Source organism: Schistocerca serialis, chromosome 1 (genome assembly GCF_023864345.2).
Source record: "Schistocerca serialis cubense isolate TAMUIC-IGC-003099 chromosome 1, iqSchSeri2.2, whole genome shotgun sequence".
NCBI lineage: Eukaryota > Metazoa > Arthropoda > Insecta > Orthoptera > Acrididae > Schistocerca > Schistocerca serialis.
In genome coordinates this window covers 937,784,957-937,806,484 of record NC_064638.1, presented here as the reverse complement: position 1 = coordinate 937,806,484, position 21,528 = coordinate 937,784,957, and the positions used below count along the sequence as shown (strand labels likewise).

The window sequence follows — 21,528 nt, the reverse complement described above, 5'->3', positions numbered from 1 at the left end:
CGTTCAAACTTGGTGAGGCGCTGATAATGGTGTCTTTATCGCCTTGAAGGCATTCTTGACGAACATCATCAACTCACCACAAGATAACTAACGCTGAAGACCGTTACAGCGTGTGTTTAAAGTACACACGATCTACATCCTCATAGTAGCGCTAGCAGCGCCACTCTTATGCCACTGACAGGAGATCTGAAGAGAGATCATCTTTCAGATGTAGAAACTCGTCTAGCAACTTTTTGGTGCTGCGATTGTTTATCTTTCAGTGTACGTATTCAAGTTTTTCTTGGATTTGTATGACTCCTGGTCGGTGGTATCGCCATGTTACCTCATATAAAGTTCAATTTAGCTACCCGCAACACTTGCTAGAAGAGATGAAGTCCAGTGCCATCACGGTCGAGACAACAGTAAGTTAGAGGCTGAGACTTTTATTCCAAGTAATAGGGAATTGGAGCAAACAATAGCCACAAATAAATGAAGTCTACAACGTCTACAATGTTCTGGTTTCAGCAATTTCACGGAACGTAAGTGAATATTAATCTCCCAAGCGAGACAACAAGAGCTATTTGTGTCTTAACTCTTCGATTTAAATAGCTGATCGCAGTCAGATTACTGTTTCCTAACCAATTCTCTTCGTAGAGAGCAGAGAAAAACATTAATTCGATTTGACGCTGGCCCACGTAATTACCTAAAAGCTATAGCTGCGAAATTTAGCTCAAACTGTAAAAGAATTATGTCATAGAATCAGTGGCTCAAATGCGCGGTTATCAGCGCCTGTACAAAGTCCCAATTTTGACACAGTCCAGCTTTTGCACAATCCAATCTAGCCACTGTCATGAATGATGAGGATGATGATGAAATGGTGAGGACAACACAAACACCCAGCCCCGGGCAGAGAAAAATCCCCAACCCAGCCGGAAATAGGTCCCGGGACCCCGTGATCCACAGGCAGCAACGCTAGCCACTAGACCACGAGCTGCGAACGAAATCGGAACTGAAAGTGATGTTCATGCGCTGAGGGTGCAAATTCGTCAGCTCTGTTGCGAAATAAATAAATTAAATTTCCTTTGCGTGTTACGCACGTACCAACCGCAAAGAGATAGCGAAATATTTTGTGTACATTTGTGTTCGTTTTACTTTTCCGTGTGCATGTAGCTTAATCGTATTATCTCTAGATTCGTGCAGAGACAGATACACGATAATTTATGAACACTGACATGTTGTTTATATGTGAGTGTAGCTCCGTCGCGAGCACGCACAACAAAACCACAAAACCAGCGTCACAACACTTAGATGCGTTTTGTATTTACATGCTTAATCTATGTGTAAGTTCACAGGAAACCGATGCAGTCACAGACTATAATGTTGCTTTGGTACCTTCCAAAATTTGATCAATTAAATATAGATACTTACCTCCGCAGCAAATATTAGTTTCGTTTTCTGATAAGGGTTGTTCCGTTAGAGAACACGTCCGGTTTCCCCCTAGGTGCCAAACGAACAGTCATGGTACCTCGAAAGTTACTATTTTTCATAAATTTCAAAAGCTACTCTATAATTATAACTCGAAGCCACAACGTTTTGGGCACACTAGAGTATTCGATCATAAGACCACCAACAGGAAAATGCTCCTATCGCAAAGCGAAAAACGCGATTATGCTCTTCTTCAATTGAAAAACTCGAGCTGAAAAGTGGGGTACATAATCGCCTCGTTCTACCTTCCTCAGCATGTTTAAGATTTTTCCCAAAAATTTTGGATGAGAGCACATTCGCCCGTTTTTTAAAATGCAACTCACCTCCCACTCCCACCAGCTCCCCTAACCGTAACTCGCTCACGAACAGTAGTCTTTCACCGGCCGGTGTGGCCTGGCGGTTCTAGGCGCTTCAGTCTGGAACCGCGAGACCGCTACGGTCGCAGGTTCGATTCCTGCCTCGGGCATGGATATGTGTGATGTCCTTAGGTTAGTTAGGTTTAAGTAGTTTTAAGTTCTAGGCGACTGATGACTTCAGATGTTAAGTCCCATAGTGCTCAGAGCGATTTGAACCCAGTAGTCTTTCACTGTAAGTCACTCATAGCTATCCACTTCCACCTGCCCATTCTCTTTCATTAAGTCCAATCCATCGTCATTATTTTCTCTATGTGTCTGTATCTGTCACTGTGTCCACATCGCTGTAATACGGTATAGCAGTGCCAATGTTATTCTGAAGTACGACGCCATGTTCCTTCGGAATGCATGCACGTAGCCGAATGATAAGGCGAACGCTCGTGATAAGAGTGAAATGTGGGTTCGCCCGGCCGGTGTGGTCGAGCGGTTGTAGGCGCTTCAGTCTGGAACCACGCGACACCTACTGTCGCAGGTTCGAATCCTGCCTCGGGTATGGATGGGTGTGATGTCCTTAGGTTAGTTAGGCTTAAGTAGTTCTAAGTTCTGGGGGAATGATGACCTCTGATGAGTCCCATAGTGCCCAGGGCCATTTGAATCATTTTGAAATGCGGTTTCGAGTTCCGCTCCGGCACGTATTTCCGTTGTCGTCATTTAATTATTCAGCCGATGGTAGACTACATTCGCAAATGCGAACACATTTCATGTACATCATTGTAAGTCGCTCATACCAATCTCATCCACTTAACCATTCTCAATAAAAAAAAGTGGTTCAAATTGCTCTGAGCGCTATGGGACTTAACTTCTGAGGTCATCAGTCCCCTAGAACTTAGAACTACTTAAACCTAACTGACCTAAGGACATCACACACATCCATGCCCGTGGCAGGATTCGAACCTGCGACCGTAGCGGTCGCGCAGTTCTCCGTCATAGACTCTCTCATTGTCGCTGGCGCTCACCCACTTCCACTTTCTTCGTCTTTTAATTCCTCTTCCATCGGCACTGTGTCCTTCACTCTTTTCCTTGCGCCGTTCTGTTACTGTCAACTATATTCCACTGCCGCTGTGTCTTTCTCTCACGGTGCCATTGTCTCCTACGCTCTTTCTATACCACAACCACTGTCTTCTACCTTCCAGTATTTATTACTTTCCCGCATCTTTCCCAATGCCAATGCCACCTTTTCTCTCAGCATAAAAAAGCATGACTATGTCCACATGTTAACGGCTCTTCGAAAAATTTTAAAGATGCTGAGGAAGGTAGACTGAGACAGCTAGTAACCCACTTTTTAGTCAGAGACTCTTAACTAAGCAGAACCATATTATCCATCTTTGTGATCCAGTAGGATCACTGTCCTGCTTGTTCTCTTCTTTTCCTGCCACAGCATGGCATTTCACTCATTTGAAAAGAACTTTACGGGTCAGTGATGGTTTACTTACGTGAAATTGAAATAACGCAAAACTAATTTTACACTTCATATAGGATTTTACGTGCACAAAAATTCTACTTGTGCTTTAGTAATACAACGTGGGGTTCCCAGAACCCTTCTGACGATAACGGAGACACATTGCAGCATATTACTCCGTGCTATGTCACTTTCTAAACCACGTTTTCCCCTCACGCTGGATTTTACGTGAACCGGTATCATAATTTTGAACGTCTGTATTTCGGAAATGGATGAAGAGACTAAAAAAAATTCGAGTCTCTCCGAGATCGGGATCTTAGACATACACCGTAAAAATTACAGCTGCTCATTCTGTATCCAAAAACCATGTTTTTAGAGTGTTACTCGATAATGGAAAAATATTTTTGAAGATGGGAAGTGGCTCTTCTAGATAAATGCTTTGAGAATATACCGTTGAATTCTGAGCAATTTGCTGCTGTTTGTTATCTAAATATCCGCTGCTGACGGCGAAAAAATTGTGAAACACGCTTTTTCGGGTTTTCTCAGGAAACGTCCATGTACTAAATGTTGCCTCAACAAGCCCTTTACAGAGAACAGTAGACCATAACTAATGCAAAGAGAACCAATCTATTTTCTCAATTTGCCTAAGCTGGAGGAAGTGTGTAATAATCAAAAATTGACCCTGTAGTGTACGACAGTTGCAGTTAGACGATCATTCTGTTGGTTATACAAATATTACCTAAGCCAAGAGCTATCCAAAACGCTTGATCCTATCTTTTTATCAAGAATAGAACCTGAGGTATGAGCACCAAAGTATCCTGTTTTTATGCGCGGCGTTTTGGAACACATTTGTACCTAAATATATAGATAAATTTGCAATAATTGCGAAATTAATATTAATTCTATGGAAACACTAGAAGCCACACATTTACTCAACAAGACGATGCGTCAAATGGGTAACTTACACGCTACTACAAGATCTTTAGTTTAACTGACAATGGTACGAGGGTATTGAAAATGCAGCAGGATTTATTTTATCCCAAACTTGTGCTAAAGGGTTAAAGATTCATTCTGATTAGAATTTAAAATGGGAAAATTAAAAAATAAGGTGGACAGCTCCATAAAAGCAGCTGCATTTTTTTATGGCTGTAAGTACTGGAACAGAAGTAAGTTAGCCTTGATGTTTTCTTATTGTGTTGGGACATATTAAGAAAGAGAATAAACTGTATATGATCACTAACTTCAAGACACAGAGTCATTACATCAACGCAACGCGTGACTGCTACGGTCGCAGGTTCGAATCCTGCCTCGGGCATGGATGTGTGTGATGTCCTTAGGTTAGTTAGGTTTAAGTAGTTCTAAGTTCTAGGAGACTGATGAACTTAGATGTTAAGTTCCATAGTGCTCAGAGCCATTTGAACAATCAACGCAAACTTTAACAAATAAACAACTTGAAGTAGGTCGCTTTTAAACAATTTCCTGTATTTTTATTTTTACAGTAAAATTCCACCCATTATTTGATCAATGTCTAAATAATATATGTAATTGAAACTTCTCGCACATAATAGATTTTACAAGTAAATTTGTATTCTTCATTAAAAAATAGCAAATTTGTACTCATTTTTACATAGGTCAAGTGTGATGTTCCAGTATCTTGAACGAGTAACATGTGACATAAATGAGAACTGCTGTGCTAGAACATAAATCACTATTCATTTCACTTTTTGTTTGATAATATATCGATATCCCATAATTTATCGCAGTAGTGACAGCAAGAACTGTTTATTTTGCCTCATTTGTGAATGTCAAGTTGAATCGGTACCTTATGTTCGATTTACAAGTATCGCAAGTCTTCCCCAATCACTAAGACGATAGATAAATGGTAATTTTTGTGGATCAGACCATCTGACATTACACTTGTCCAACATGTGGGGTCGTATTTACTCAGATTTCCTACTTCAGGGATAATCAAAGGTTTGTATCCGTATCAGGATACGAAACCATACTGCGAGGGTTTCCCAGAATGTAATGCACCGCATTTTTTTTTCTCAGCCGAAAACAATGCTACGAACTCAAAAAGTTACGTATTTATTATTGGAAGTCTCCTCAGTGAGCGCGTCAAGTTTCCGTCACTTCCGACAGACAGCGGAGCTGCAGGACAAATTCAAAATGATGTCTGTAGGTGATGTATGTTACAAGTAACATGCTGTCATCGAATTTCTCACTGCAGAAAAATACAGTATGAGGAATATTCACAAATGCTTGTGCAAAGTCTATGGAGCATCTGCTGTCGACAGAAATACAGTTAGTCACTGGACACGGTGGGTGAGGTCATCAGAAGGCGGTTCGGCGGAGCTCCACCATTTGCAGCGGTCGGAGAGAGATCCACGGCTGTCACACCTGACATGTTGCAGCGAGCTGATGTTGTCATTCGCGAGGGCAGACGCATTACGACTCGGTATTTTGAGGACGGTGAGGAGGTGATTTACACAGTGACGCACTGGTTCCGCCACCTGGACGAGGACTGGTACTCACGGGGCATACACGCCCTTGTTTCGCGCTCTAGGTAGGCCATAGAACTGGATGGAGATTACGTGGAAAAATAGGGTGCGCAGATAAAAACGCCATTCTTTCGTGTGTGTGTGTGTGTGTGTAGTTCTCATTATGTTCAATAGAGAACTGTTGAAGAAAACACGCGGTGCATTAATTTCTGAGCACACAAGGCGTGTCTTTCACTGTACATAAAGAGGAGGAGGACATTAAATGCTAAGCCACTTCTGTGGAAAAATCTTCTCAAACCGGCTCTGTCTACTGTAGACACGCAAGTACGTGTTCTGGTAGAGGTCACTAAGACAAGTGTATCTGATATGACTTAAAACTAATATTTGTTGTTCGAACTTTAACATGAAGATCATAATGAGCTAAAACACATAAGGCCGACCAACTGTCCTGTTGGCAAAGCATCCTGTCATTACATGTTGCTGTCGTTAACGCCACCTGCCTGCTTGACGTCAAACAACGTATCCAGATCATACTACGATGCCAGATGCTGCTCAGCTATAGGTTTTATGGATGGTTTCTCCAGAGGTACTGGACTAATGGCAAGGCGAAGAAGGATCTCTCCATCCACAGAGCAGATCGAACATACCCATACATGGCATCAAGAAAACAGAATTGTAGTCTCGTTAGACAAAACAAAAGACTGTAATATTTAAATTCGTCCAATCCGTATGTGGCATACAGCAAACCAGTGCTTAACAGTATTGCAACGAAGACTGTTTTTAACCAGTGATATTTAAACGTTATTAAATGTAACTTGAACAACTTTCTTACAAAAGCTTGTAATAACAGTATCTGAAACAAATGTCTCTAAATGATATCGAAAAACTAATTACGCATCTAGAGCCAATACATAGAACATGTATATTTCCTTGTTATCATGTTCATGTTCATTGTTATACGTGTCATTTTGGAAGAATCTGATTCAAACGAAGCTATATGCTGCGCAAAAAAAAAAGAAAAAAAGAACAGAAAAAGAAGAAAAATGGTAGTGAATACAGTGACACATACAGTGAAACATTGTGATTTGTGTCTAACAAATTTTATTAAGAAAATTATGAAATACAGACAAATTTATGCACTGCAACGCTATAAGAAAGTAGTGCTATCCTTCAACGTAAACGTTGTCTTCGATGGTCTTCCCTTTCTTTCACAGGTATAAATGCATCTTTCTTGTACATGAGTTAAGTAATGTTTCTAAACCTCATGATCTCCACTCAAAATACTGAATTAAAGTCGTCATTGACAGATAACTTTAAAACTTCAGCTGCAGATCAGGAAATACAAGGTCATAGGACACACCATTTTGTGTGCCACGTGTATAAATTAATGCCGATAAACTTTGTACGACTGAATAACTTCAGTCTGTTTTGGGTGCAATGTAATATCTTAGTTTTATTTTCCGCTTTCAGTGTGGCATGTTTCTTATCCTTATGTACTATTTTGGACAGATATTGTCATCTACGATGTTGAGAGCGGAAATTTAATTATCTCTCTGGGTGTTTAATTTCACCCTTTTATGAAGACGGAGATGACACCAAAGAAAATCATTCAAATTCAGTAGCAGACAGAAACAGCCGCTAGTGTAACGAGCTCCACTACTTGGCAATTTCCGCCGTTATATGTGCTATAAATATTGTTTGGTGAGGCGAAGGGATTTGAAAAAATCCTACGTATCTTGTTTGGCGTATTATAAAACGTTATACTCACAGCAAAGGATAAATAACCGAAGGTAAATAATATTCTGGTTCTGCGTCTTGTATGTTTTTTGCGAACCAGATAGATTTTTATGTTCTCGGAATAGTAAATACATCGGACGAAAAGCAATAGAAATTGTTTTATACCATTCCGTCGCCCATAAGTAAAACGTAGCATGGTCAATTTTTAATATGTTTGTTGTGGGACTTTTTAAGCCAAAGAAAAAATAATGTAATTCAAAATAGTTGAAATCTGGAAATACTGCCAAAAGATGAGGGGGAAGCTACCATGTAGGTATAATAATTGCAGTTGTCATGATGTCTGAAACTTGAAGAAGTTGTCCACCATGTTAGCTGCCCCTGTCACTAGCTTCTGGTGGAAGTGCTTCGATCAAAAATAGCAGCTTGCGTCACTTACAGCTGTATTAATCATTTTGATTGTACTCCGAAGTGTCAAGGAATCCTATTTTATTCATAAGTGGATCGTTCCTGCGATGTTTTCTTTTATAAACGCGTACTAGCGACCAGCTTCGACTTCGCACGCATAACACTAAATACGTAGTACCTACGACCAGACGACATATCTGGCGTAGCGTTTACTTTGTTTAAGGGACATCGCACAGAGTTATTATTAAAAATCTGAGAACAACTTTAGGTAACTGAGTAGCATCACTTCCATTTAAATTAAACGATGTAAGCCGCGCAATCGACTTGCTGGCTTACAATAGCCCCCAAAGTGGCCAATGGGCTGCCTGACCGCAACCCGCTAAAAAAATGCGAGCTTTGTGTCTTTTTGCTCCGTGATCGTTCGCATTTCGACGGCCGTCGCGCCATCTTTCTGCGAGCTATCAGAATCAGTACCGCCAAATTAGCCTTCACATACAAACAGAAAAACGCCGTGGGAATTGTGATTCATCATAGTCCAGCCAATTTGCACCAAATATTTATGAATTATATACACGAATCCTCCTTGTAAATCACTATGTGTATTAGTGAAAATCGTATTAACATCCTTACAGTAGTTCCTTGAATTAACCTTCATACGAGAAGTGTGGCCGAAGTAATGGGACCGATTTTTTATCTAACAAAGTTCTTATTTTTTTCAAACAGCAGTATTGTCTCCTCAAAGGGCAGCCATACACCGGCAGAGTCGTTGTTCACAGTCTTGGTAGCAGCGCTGGAAAGCTTCATCTAGTAGGGCCGTAGCATGACGGTCACTTTTTTTAGAGTTCACCCGACTCCCTAAATGACGCCTTATAAGACATCTTCCGATTTTGGGGAAATGAAAACAGTCAAAAGACTGATATCAGGTGAATAGGTGGGCTGCGGAACAACAGACATGCCTTTTGAGGTCAAAAATTCCGTGATGGACGTAGCCATGTGACACGGGACGTGATCATGATTCAGCATCCACTTGTCTGCAATGTGCGGCATCACTCCATTCACCTTTTTCCTAGTCTTTCAAGGATATCTCTCCAAAACACTTGAATGACAGCTTGCCGTGGAGGAAAAATCTCGTAAGAACACGCACGCGTTCGACGTTTTTTGTTGGTTTTCGGAGCTGGAGGTCTGCCTGAGCCAGGATCACCTTCAGCGTGTTCTCGGCTTTCCAGATGTGATTCGTGCCAGCGAAAAGTTGTGCTCTTGATAAGGAATGATGAAGGGCGCCATACTGGGACACAATACTCAGTGGAATGAATAATGCAGTGGCACACACAGGGGACAATCTCTCTGCCACAGTCATCATGTACGGTTCACCTGCAAACACTTTAATTTTTTTAGGCAAGCACTTTCTTCTAGTGTGTGCATACAGATTCTGTTTGCTTGACTCAGGGGTAATGAGCGCATAATGAAATTCAGTACTGGTAATGTATTATGATAGCTCTGCTCTTAGATCACTCCCAACCTGTGGACAGAAAATGAGCTTGGTCATAAAGACGTGTGGTACTTGTAGCTCAGCCAGACATACAGGTAACAGATAGATTATATCTATTACAATCCCACCAAGTGACGGTTCAAACGTTCAAATGTATGTGAAACCTTATGGGACTTAACTGCTAAGGTCATCAGTCCCTAAGCTTACGCACTACTCTATCTAAATTATCCTAAGGACAAACACACACACCCATGCCCGAGGGAGGACTCGAACCTCCGCCGGGACCAGCCGCACAGTCCATGACTGCAGTGCCTTAGACCATTCGGCTAAACCCGCGCGGCCGAGTGTCGGTAACTGAATCAAATTTTTTCATACTAAAAACAGATTACCATTCCTCTAAGTAAATGGGCTGTAATGACTTAATATATGTTGTCTCTTCTAATAATGAACTGTAAATTCTAACAACAGCAAGTGAAAATGTATGGACTCTTAAATTCCTCTAACATATTAACCACAGCTGATATGTATGATCTACTATGCATCACTGCATATATATGTGCTATGTCACTTTGACATAGTGTCAACATGAACTGTAATGTTCTCTCTCTCTCTATCTATCTGTCTCCCTCTGTCCTTTCTCTCTCTAGATATAGTATTATACTCTTACACCTATTGTGTAATAGTCACTGTTTCTTCTGAAGTTTTTTTTACAGTGGCTGTATACCATGGAGAGCCACTTCTATCGTGAACTGATCCCATACATATGTATATATTCAATGCATTGTCAACTCTCTTTTAAACTTAAGTTACAGTTCTTCTACATACTGCTGCCCATAGGTAAATTTTTTCAGTGCTTCCTTGACATATGACACAACAGTTTCTTTCTCTAATTTATCAGGTGCTGCATCAGGGAGTCCATTTGGAAGCAGTTATGCACACTGCTCCAACATATCAGGCACTGCATCAGTGTGACTGTCTACATACTGAGTTGATTTCTGCTCCAGCAAATCACAGACTGTTTGTGCTTATGGAGAAGAAAACGAAAACTGTGAACACACACATAGATAACACAGTGAGTAACAATACTAAGAGGGAAATTGGTTCATACTTACATTCATCTGTGCAAGTCCTGGTTTTACTGAGACTGACGACTGCAGATATAGATGATATATGATAAATCTGGCTCTATGGTGTAGAGCATACGTCTGTTGAGTACACCAGATGACTGAAAACTGCAGGAGGTATGGTGGGGGTAGGCAGCTGCAGTACAACGTAAATTGGAACAACTATTTTGGCCTGATAACGTTGTATAGGGAAAACTGGTCAGTTATAAATTCATTCCATAACTGTTACATTGCATTATATCAGGGAAACCCCAGTTTTTAGGATGTGAAAGTAGGACTGACAGCTGTGTTGTTATGGAAAGCCTTACAGGACATGGGAAAGCAGACAACTGCGAATGCTGTGCTGGCTATGGAATCGTGTGAGCTCCAAATAAAGATGCCATCACGTTGCTGAAAGAGTGTGTTTCCATACTGGTACATTCCTGACCATGGAAACAGCCATGACAGGGTCTGATGAAGAGTTAGGCAGCCTGTGAAAATTCCATATGAGACATAAAATATATAACAACATTCTGACAGTTTATATTTTTGTATCCACGCTATCAGGCCACAACATCCTCTATGTTAAATTGAGATGAGTGCTTTCTAGAATTAGATTCCACTGCTAAGTTATATTTATGCATCTGGATTTAATAAATTGCACAATACATCACTGTGTTAGAGCAAGAAGTGTAACAAATTGTCCTACATATCATCACATCACAGCAAAATTGTAACAAATTGCCCCTCCCCGCATTGGCATGTCACATAAAATAAAGTGGGCTAAAACAATTTGTTATGGGTGTAAAACTGGCGACAGAGTCCAGTAGCATAAAGTGGTCCAGACATTTTGTTTTGGTAAGCAGAGCTGCAAACTCATGCAGGTACGCATTTGTTACAATACATAAAACTGCTTCTGCCATAGCCCACCATTGGTGGCAACTGTTAAACAGCCCAAGAGGGCTGGCAATTGGGCTGGGGGAAAATTGTTTATGGTAAAAGTGGATTTAAACTTAGGACGACTTGATTTTTTAATTTCCCTCCATTTTAAACTCTGAAATGGGGGAAATTGTTTAAAAGCCATTTTAAACATAAGGAAACTTGGCTATTTTGAAGTCCCAACATGTTAAACTGGTCTGGTGAGTTCTAAACTTAGCACAACTGACCTGGCAATCACGGAAACTGGATGTCTGCCATCTTGCATTCTATACTTAAAGAAGTGACTTGGTATCCGAGAAGTCTTGGCCCACATCCATAGGTCTGCTGTCTTGGATTTTTTTTAATAACTTGGCAACAGGTCAGTGGCCAAACGAGGATTTTTTAATTACCTACTGCTTTACACTTAGAGCAGCGGGGGATCTGATGAGAAGTGGCCTGTGACATGATGGAAAAGAAATAATTTTTATTTCACAGCAATTTTGAAAGGGTACAATACTGCCCGACATTAAAAATAGGTACAACATTCTTCGTTATTCTTGTCAGAACAACATATTTTTTGTAATAATAACTCAGTTTCACTTAATACACGGAAGCCAGATCCCAGTGTAGGAAAGAATGACAATTTATTTATTTAACTGATCACATGTGCACTTCCACAACATAAATCCCTACATCCAATTTAGTGAGATCTGTGAAATGAATGAATGTATGGTCATCTGCTAACCGTGGATAGTGAATGCGCAATATATGTTCATCTTTGAGAAGGTCCTTTGGTCACCTTTGGTGGAACCAAAGAGATGAAATTTACCTGAGCTTTGAGCGCCTGAAATGTGGCTGACCAATACGGTAGCATGGTCCTCCCCCACTTTGGCGGAGTTGCAAGAGGACCTGAAGAACGGCCATGCTTCAGCACTCTGGCGCTGGATGTTGGTAAGACCTGTCTTAGGTGTGCTCCGTAAATACAAAAGAGTGGAGAGAATGGTATGCATGTGGAATATTTAATGATATTAATATTACCATTGTTGTGTTATGTTTCCGTGTGACGCAAGATTCAAACTATAATACTCTGATAGTGAAGCAAGGTGAGTCAGCCATCTATCCAGCAACGCCACTTGGCTTGCATTGCACAGGAAGACGATCATATATCCTCCAGAGTTCGCAGTAGGAAAGAAAAGTTACGAAGTGGGGCAGTGTCGTGTGAAACTGGGATGAATACTAATTGAAGTGGGGAAAGCTGAAAATGATGTGATTCTAACGTTGTGACAATTCTTTGTGTTGTATTCTATGTTGCCAGTGTGACGTATTTCATGTAATTTAAGTATGTTTGGTTTGCATGGGAGAGTAGCAAGATAGGTTCAGAGGCAGTGGGTTATGCATATTCCTTTTTGTACCGCTCGGTCTGGAGGAAATTTTCGTGATGATGGGTGTGAGAGTCGAAGTGTGAGATATAGCGAAAGATCCATCATCCTATCCAGAAAGTGCACTGTAGCCTTAGATAATTACGAGACCATAAGGTAGAGAATCACCAATGTAAAACCATGCCCACTGGGCGGAGTTTCTCGTGTGTAATTGTTGTATAAAATGTAATGGTGTGTTTAGGTTATCTTTGAATCATAATAGAATTTGTAGAAATAAAAAAGATAGTGAAAAGAAAAAGATTGCTGGCCTTGTTCTTCGTATAGTGTGTAGTCATGATATCCAGAATTTGTAATGTGTGCGCCATTCACGCTCAGTGCGATGGCCACGTGTTGATCAAAGCCGTTGAATAAGAAAGAAAATGTGGTATTGCCAGAGCGTAGTGAACACTCAGAGTGGTGTAAATTACTAATAGTCAGAAGTACGTTATCCGTTTTCGTTGCGTAATATTCAAACAGGAGAATAATTTGTAGCTTAATTGTGGGTACTAGAGCTCATAATCAGTCATTGATGTTATTCGATAAAATAAGAATAAATCCACTTGCTTGGCAGACCACTCATCTTGCAGGCCTGACTGCTTGATGCCACAGTATGAACAAGGCATGTGGGTGCCTCTCAAATTGTAAATTTTCCACCATTTGATAATAGGACAACTTACCCAGGTCCATTAACATTCACCATCCTAGGTGACATCAGAGGATATGGGAGGAGTGCGTGGAATCAAGCAATATGCATGATCTCATTGAAGACATCGATGAAAATCCTGCAACAATGCAGAGTGGAACTGAATCCACTTAGTCCTACTAGTGACGTTTAGTCCTGCAAAAGGTGTTATGTGGGGCTTGTGTTCAAAAGTTCCTGTACTTCTCTTAATGATGATCTGCGTCTATGTGAAGTATGCCGCAAGCCTGCAACCACAAAAGAAAACTTCATAAACGTCAACAATATGGTATTTAGTAATATTCTATTAAAGGCGATGAAATAGGTGACATCACTGGAGTAACAAAAGAAAATTTATTATTAGTGAAGTATGGAAGATATGTTATGCATTTGTTGAATGCTGACTGAATGGAAAACAGCAAAGCTTTTGCTCGAAATATTTTGAGTGTGCTAATGAATAAGTCGCACGGATTTTGTGCTATGATGTTACGGTAAATGAAAAATGTCCCAACCACTTCATGCCATAAATCAGGGAGTCTGACACCAAATAATGTCGAATTTCATCTGCCAGAAACATTCTGGAATTTATCTGGAATGCAATATCTTATTATTGGTAAGACGGATAATATCATCTGTACAACCTAAATGCCTAAATTCGTGATAGGAACTATGGGTTCCAAGAAATTGTCTCTCAGGGAGAGCATGACGATGGCTACTATGGTTCTTTGAAAACAGGAAGTGAGATAGATTTGAAGCACAAATTGTTACAACATTCAACCCATTCACCAGACTTGGCACCCACTGACTTCCCGTTATTTGCATACCTACATAAATTTGTGGCATCTATGTGTTTTTATCAAATGAAAAGATAATGGTAGCTGTAGGTGGGTGGGTATTTTCCTCAGCCTCCCCATTCTCTAATCAGAGGTGATAACCAAGTCACAGCAGAAACAATGAACGAACTGCGTAGACCTATGACGGAACTACGTCGGAATATGAGTGCATTTTAGAATTAGAATCTGTTTTTTCCACTACCTGCGGAACAAGTTTCCCACTTACTGTATCAGTCTGCAGCGCCATTGTTCACATTGGGATGTAAGCTAAGGGATACACGCAGGGTGATTCCATAGTAATGTTACAAACTTTTGGGTATGGTGGAGATGGATAAATTTATCAATCTGAAGTAACGGACCTTGGTCCGTAAAAAGCCAAGTCTAAGGTTATAAGCGAAAATAGTTTTGATACCTCTGACAGCCGATCTTTCCTAATGCAAGCTTTTTGCTGCCCATATTTTGGGAGGAGATAGTATCGACTAAAAAGAAATAATATGTCCTCTAACCATGGGCTCTAAATGGCCTACCTTAGTAGGTATGAAGACAATCTTTGCTACTGTGAAACACATCTCTTCTACTGAGCAACTGCTCATAGTTCTTTAGGTGTGCATTTTAGAGCCCTAGTTTACTAGACAATTTTTTCTTGTTTTAGCCCATACCACCCCTCCCCAAAATAAGGCAAGCAAAGAGTTTTCAGTAAAAGAGGTTCACTCAGAGGTATCAGAACGAATTTAGCCTATTAATTTTGGACCAGGTCGTTTCTGGACCAGGGTCCCTTACCTTAAATTGATACATTTACCCTTCTCCACTATATACGTTTGTAACATCATCATGGAATCATTCTGTATATATTAAGCTTATCTGAACCATTTTCCATGTGTGAGCAAAAATCAACAGATACGAGGGTTGTCCAGAAAGTAAATTCCGATCGGTCGCGAAATGGACACCACAGTGAAAACCCAATGAAACTTTGCACAGATGTGTTGGGTAGTGTCTCCAGTATCACCGTCGATCGCATCAAGACGCTCTTTTCAGTTGCGAGCGCGCTGTGAGCGAGTAAAGGTGCCTAGAACAACGATGTCTCCATCCAAGTGCGAGGGACCGCTGAGAGGCTTCGCCTTAATGAATGCAGCCCACCTAACACAACTGCCACGCACTTCCTTCTTCATGGCAATTCTCAGCCGCACACTGCAAGGGTGGTGAAGACGCTCCTGCAGCCGTTTCGATGGGAAGTGTTCGATCACGCGCAACACAGCCCCAATTGTCTCGTCTTGAGTATCATCTCTGTTCACATGAAACGCTGGATACGAAGACAACACTTGGGCACAGGGTACGTGCTACAGACCAACGTAGAGAATTACTGGAAAGCACATGTGGCGGCGTTCTATGACGATAGTGTTGGAAATTTGGTATAACGCTCCGACAGATGTCTAAGTCGGAGTGGCGACTATGTAGAGAAGTATCTGGAAAGCACAGCTAATTCTTGCAAATAAAATGTTTCTGATTTTCACTATGGTTTCCATTTAACGACCGATAGGAACTTACTTTCTGGACAACGCTCGTATCACGTTCAAAGATATCGGAAAATCATCGATTGTAAAAGAAAAAAAGAAAAACATACCAATAAACGAAAGATCTTTGAGAAGACAAATATTCTGAGACAAGTTTAAAAATGCTAGGTCTCAGTAATCAATAAGGCTATGGAAAAAGATTTGTGCCTATATTTCTTGTAGCAACGCATCCTACGCACTCAGTATCGTGTAGAAACGGACACTTCATAGAGGAAAACTACAGAAGAGTGTCCATGTCAATTTCCATGGTGACGTGTACAATGACGTTACGAGTGACGTTTCATTATTGGTGCTTCTGCAGTTCTTAGCTGCCGGGTGAACTGCTAAAGATTAGAATATCTTAGTAACAGTTAGTTGCTTTTCCTGGAGAAAGGAAACGAGGATATTACTGAAAGTTTGAAAAGTAAACGTAGTTTTCTCAGCAGAATAACTGGGAAAACGTTATCCAACTGAAAGGTAGATGATTACCAGTTAATGTTGGCAAATATGAAAGACAACAGTTCATGTCACGGTAAAAATTCTTAGCCCTCTGTAGCCAATATATTTGAATACGAATACCTCAGGGCACGAAGACTAGGTTTAACGTTCCGTCGGCATTGATATCGTTAGAGATGGAACACAAGCTGGGATTGTGTGAAGGATGGGGAAAGAAATCGGTCTTTCCCCTTCAAACGAACCATCCTCACATTTACCTGGAGTGATTTAGGGCTCACAAAAAACCTAAATCTGGATTGCGGGGCGTGGGTCGGAACCGTCTCTCTAGCGAATGCGAGTCCAGTGTGTTAACTACCCCGCCATCTCGCTCGATAGCACCTTAGTGGATGTGAAATGTAATTGTTACGTAGATTTACTGGTTTGTATACGCAATGTATATACTGTAACGATCCGTCTGTTGCTTTTGTTATGCTGTGTCGGATAGCCAATCCAGCTTTTCCCAACACAGCGAGAGTAAGCGTGATACAGCACTTGTTCGTTATGCCAGTATTAGGACGTCAGAGAGAATGTGAGTGTTCAGTTTACTGTGATAAACGACATTAGTTACCGACATGTTTTCCACCTTGGCTCCACGAACATTTGGTCGTCTGCTATGAATAAACGAGAATGTTTCCTAATAATTTCAGGACAAATATCATGACACGGTATACATCTTACGGTTACTCACATGTTACGTTTCAAAGGAAACAAGTGGCCACTAGTGGTGCCGAATTGAGAATGACGCCAGAGATGCGCAAGTGCGGAATCTGTTTACAATGTGCATCGTAGTTAGTAGCGAAAACTGATACTTATGAAAGTGTACGATAGCAGAAGCAAAAACGGCTACTTACAATTCGAATGGGTGAATGAAAATATGTACCAGTGATGAGATTCGAACTCAGATTTCCCGTTCACTAGCAGAGTCACGTCTCAGCTCACTGGGTATTTACCCTAAACTCTAACCGCATTGCAAAGGCTCTCCAGCTGTATTGCAATAGCAGTTCAGCTTCGAATGAAACAAGGGATCATGCTTGAAACCCAGGCATAGATGCTTTTAATCAAATGAAAGTATATGGTTCCATAGACTTTTACAAGTCTCAGACATATATGACTTATACATACATATGCAGACTGAAGTGATGAATGAAAATTTGTACCAAGACTGTGTTTTAAAGCCATGTTTCTTATTCACTAGGCAGACGCTAGCCGCTACACCACCCTGTCTTACTGGCTTTGTACAATTTCACGGAATAGCATAGTGTGCCTCCCACCTCAATCCATATTACCATAAACGCTTCAGCCCGCTTGGTATTCCCCCCAACAGTTGGTGCGCCTCTACAATGCTGTTCGAGTTTAGGGGGAATATCAAGTGCGCTGGCTCGTGAATGGGAAACTGGATTGAGGAGAAGGCATAAAAAGATAGTCCATGCAGTCGTACAAAGGCACTGAGACAAAGTGGCGTAGCGGTTAGCTCATCTAACTACTGTGCAGGAGACCTGGGTTCGAATACCGGCCTTAGTCCAAATTTTAACTAGTAGCTTGTGTCTGGATATACATAGGTCATAGATGTTTGAGCGTTGAAAAGATCTCGGAAACAACATAGATTTATTTTACTGGAAGCTAAAACGTTTCAATAGGCATAGGTCCACAGCCGTGCCGTCTTCAAGATAATGGCAAACATGTCTTTATGAGCCGTCCCTGGCTTCAGTATCAAATATCGTCCTAGTTAGTATAAATATATTTGCAACGTAAACTTTTCGATCGAGTTCTCACCTACCTAGGCTCAAATTGAAATCGCCCAGCTTGTCCAGCACATTTATGAAGTTATTCTGAATTTTTACTGTCTTCATAACGACGAACCAGCTGATGAAAATATGTATGAGAAAAGAAATTACATTACCGAGAAAAACGCACAAGAAAGGAAGGGAAATGAAAATCATCTAAGGCTAAGGTTATGAACTGAAATACTGTGACCTCAGCTGGTGACCACCCTACAGCTACAAATCACGCCAAGTGTTGAAACATGGCTGGTGCAGGTTTAGTTTTAGTAACTAAACGATTGCACGTGTTGTGTGAAAAATTAAATTTTGTTTTGTAATTCCTTATTATTGCAATCAGAATTTAAGCTTGTAAATAAAGATGTAAAAGTAATAATTTAAAAAATGATGAGTACAATGCAATCCCGAATATTTGGCTCGCGACTGTCCAGCCATTGATGTTATACGTCGTTCATAAAGACGCAGGTATATATTGAAAGCGGGGATCTGCTTGGACCCCTCGAATTACTTTGCGCACATCTGCACTGCGTGATGAGAAATGCGGATTTCCTGTACTGTGTCATGAGAAGTGCGGATTTCCTTCTGTATCATGCGCTTAATTTCACTTTTCGTCCAGTTAAGTTAAACACAAGGACTGGACATGTCCGGGGGGGGGGGGGGGGGGGGAGGGAGAGAAAGCAGATGATGTGTTGCTTGTGTGAAATCACGTTCTCGAGCCGACCCTGGTAATATTTGTGCTTATTTCAAAATGGACCTGGATCAACGTCTGATAATTAAAGTACGTGTTAAGCATGTAATTAAAAGTCTGTTCCATACGAAGTCTATGAGTTCAGTTGCCCTTTTACTGCCAGTAAGCTCCTTCCGTATCGCTGAAGTCGAACTTCGGTGTTACCTAACGTTTCATCGAGCACTCTAATGTTGGAAGCGGCCGTGTGCACGCAACGACTGTTCAATATAAATGAAGTGGCACAGGTTGTAAAGTGACAGCTGGCCGTGTTGGAAGCCGTTGTTCGCCGATTCCTTTCGCACCCAGCTAGGATCGATTGTTGATGTTTTATGTATCGCCAGTGCAGGTGTTTCTGTTCCTGCCTGTCCGTGTCTCCAATTGGTCAATAGCGGGGTCGCGCCCGTTCCTCATATATTATTCGGGAGCTTTTGTGCCAGAGATCATGGTCGGGTCGAAAGCTGCATAAATGGCACGAGAAAAAGTCGGCTCCTCAGGCCGCAGGCGCCGTATTTCTAGCCCTCCTGTAAATTTCACGTGGTACGCGTAAAATATTTAATCGCGGAGCAGCGTTCTCTCTGGGAACATGCTTTGTCGACGGCTCTGCATACATGTTTCATTCCTGAAAACTTGGCTTCCCTCCGTAATTCTGAAGTTAAACAGGCGTATTATTGAAAGGAAGTTTTTTCTTACTTGTTTCGTATCAATTTTTTGGCAGAGGGCTCTCTATTCTCAGACATTTTCTCATAAATGTAAAAATTATGCTACCGGGAGACGTAATTATCATTACGTCCACAATGTTAAATGCAAGCTTTCCTGTGTACGTACCATCTATATCTGTCACAAGATTTTTGTACTAAGACACAATGCAAGAGTTGGAAACTGAGTCTGTAAAAGACTGATTCAGACGATAACTTACTGGGTATATTTTTGATTCAAGTACACTATTTTCGTAGTCGGTCATATTTTTTTACTGCTCGTTAGCATGACGTTGGAGATTAAGAAATTGATGAGGAAATACCACTGAGACTAATGTATGATTTTGAATTATCTTGGATTATGTTAGTTATAGTTTTAAGTGACAAATTTTAAATGAGACATAGTTCATAAAAGGACTACGTTACCGATGTATGTCTTGTCTGTCAAATTTGTACTCTCTCGAATTCAACCAGTTACTGGCTGCAAAAATAGAATCTTTTATCACTAAAGGCGGTAGTCTTACTCATTCCAAGGGAAGTAGGAGGAAAGATTTTCACGTCGTTTGCTGGTGACAACGAGCATATCCGAACCTATTGAACCCAGAAGTAGAATCAGCATCCACAAGGCTTCTATAACATCGTTTATCATTGGCATCGGAGGGAAAGTTAAAAAATACAGAAACATATTTCTGCTTAACCGATGCTAGCAAATAATTAAAATCTATCTACGCAGGCAACAGGAAACATTTAGGACTGGACAGGCGAATGAGGAGGATCTCTGGCAGAAAATGACGAACTGTAGGCCATATTATAGATGCGTTTGTGCCATAGAAGATAGTAAGGGATGGCAAGGGCCCACTATAGATGAATAGAAAGTTGCCAGGAAAGCTGAGAGAGCTATAAAGCAGATTCGAACCCTAGTTAACAAACAGACCAAGGACGCGGCTACGTGAGAGGGGTTCAGTGAATCTAAAAGCATGATCCTACCTGCTGAACTGTCAAAAAACTCTCAACTGTTATGATCTCACTCAAAATCAGGCAATGAAATACATTCATCTGTTGAAGTGCCTGTTGACTGTTGCGGTACCGACGAGAATTACAGTACAATGGAGATCGAAATATTAATTTTATCTTTAGAAATTGCTTCAACGAAGAATATTAGAAACTGCAATTTACTTTTTACCATCTCATCGATACTAAAATGACAGACGCAGAAGTAGGTGAGGGCAGAAAGAAAAACAACTTACATATACTTACGAGGCAGGATAGGCCACAGATCTACATACAATGAGCGTTAATTGTACGTTAGCTGTGTCCGACTTCTACAGTCAGTTTACCATAGGTCACTGAAACAACGATGTGTGACATGTAACTGAAAAAAGGCATAGATCATTCAAGTCTATAAGATGAGTCGTGAGACCGACGCGCAAAACTACATCTCATTGATACTGATTTCTTGTACGACGAAAGAACACATATTGCGTTCGTATACGTGCACACTAAGAATCCGCAGAGATGTGACATTGTACTGGAGAATTCCAAGCAAACTCACTACGTCGTTCTTAATGCGAAAGCGCCACCAGAGTCAGAGGCCCCTTCCAGCGTAGCCCCAAGAAGCGTGAGAGTGCTCAGCTCTTCACGATATGTATACGTAAATAACCTAACGGATAATGTCTTTAGCTCTATTGCACTGTTCACAGCCCATTCAACAGGATGCACAAGTGTTTTCTGAAAATCGTCTTAAGCAGTGAACCACGTCATTTTATGCTCGCAACATGCTTTATGCCCTCATGAATTTTAGTACAAAAAAATGGAATTCGAATAATATGAAAGCCCGCTAAAAGGCTCCATTTCTGTCACGTGGTACCAGTGACGTGACTGCTTATCATGTTTCTTCTATTGTCGTGTAGCACATTCACAGTGA

General features: G+C 40.9%; 1 pseudogene; it reads right to left on the bottom strand.

Moving 5' to 3' along the window:
• LOC126450161 (mitochondrial-processing peptidase subunit beta-like) overlaps positions 1–14,606 on the bottom strand; it is an 82,401-nt pseudogene extending 67,795 nt beyond the window's left edge.
• Between the last annotated feature and the right edge of the window lie 6,922 nt (positions 14,607–21,528).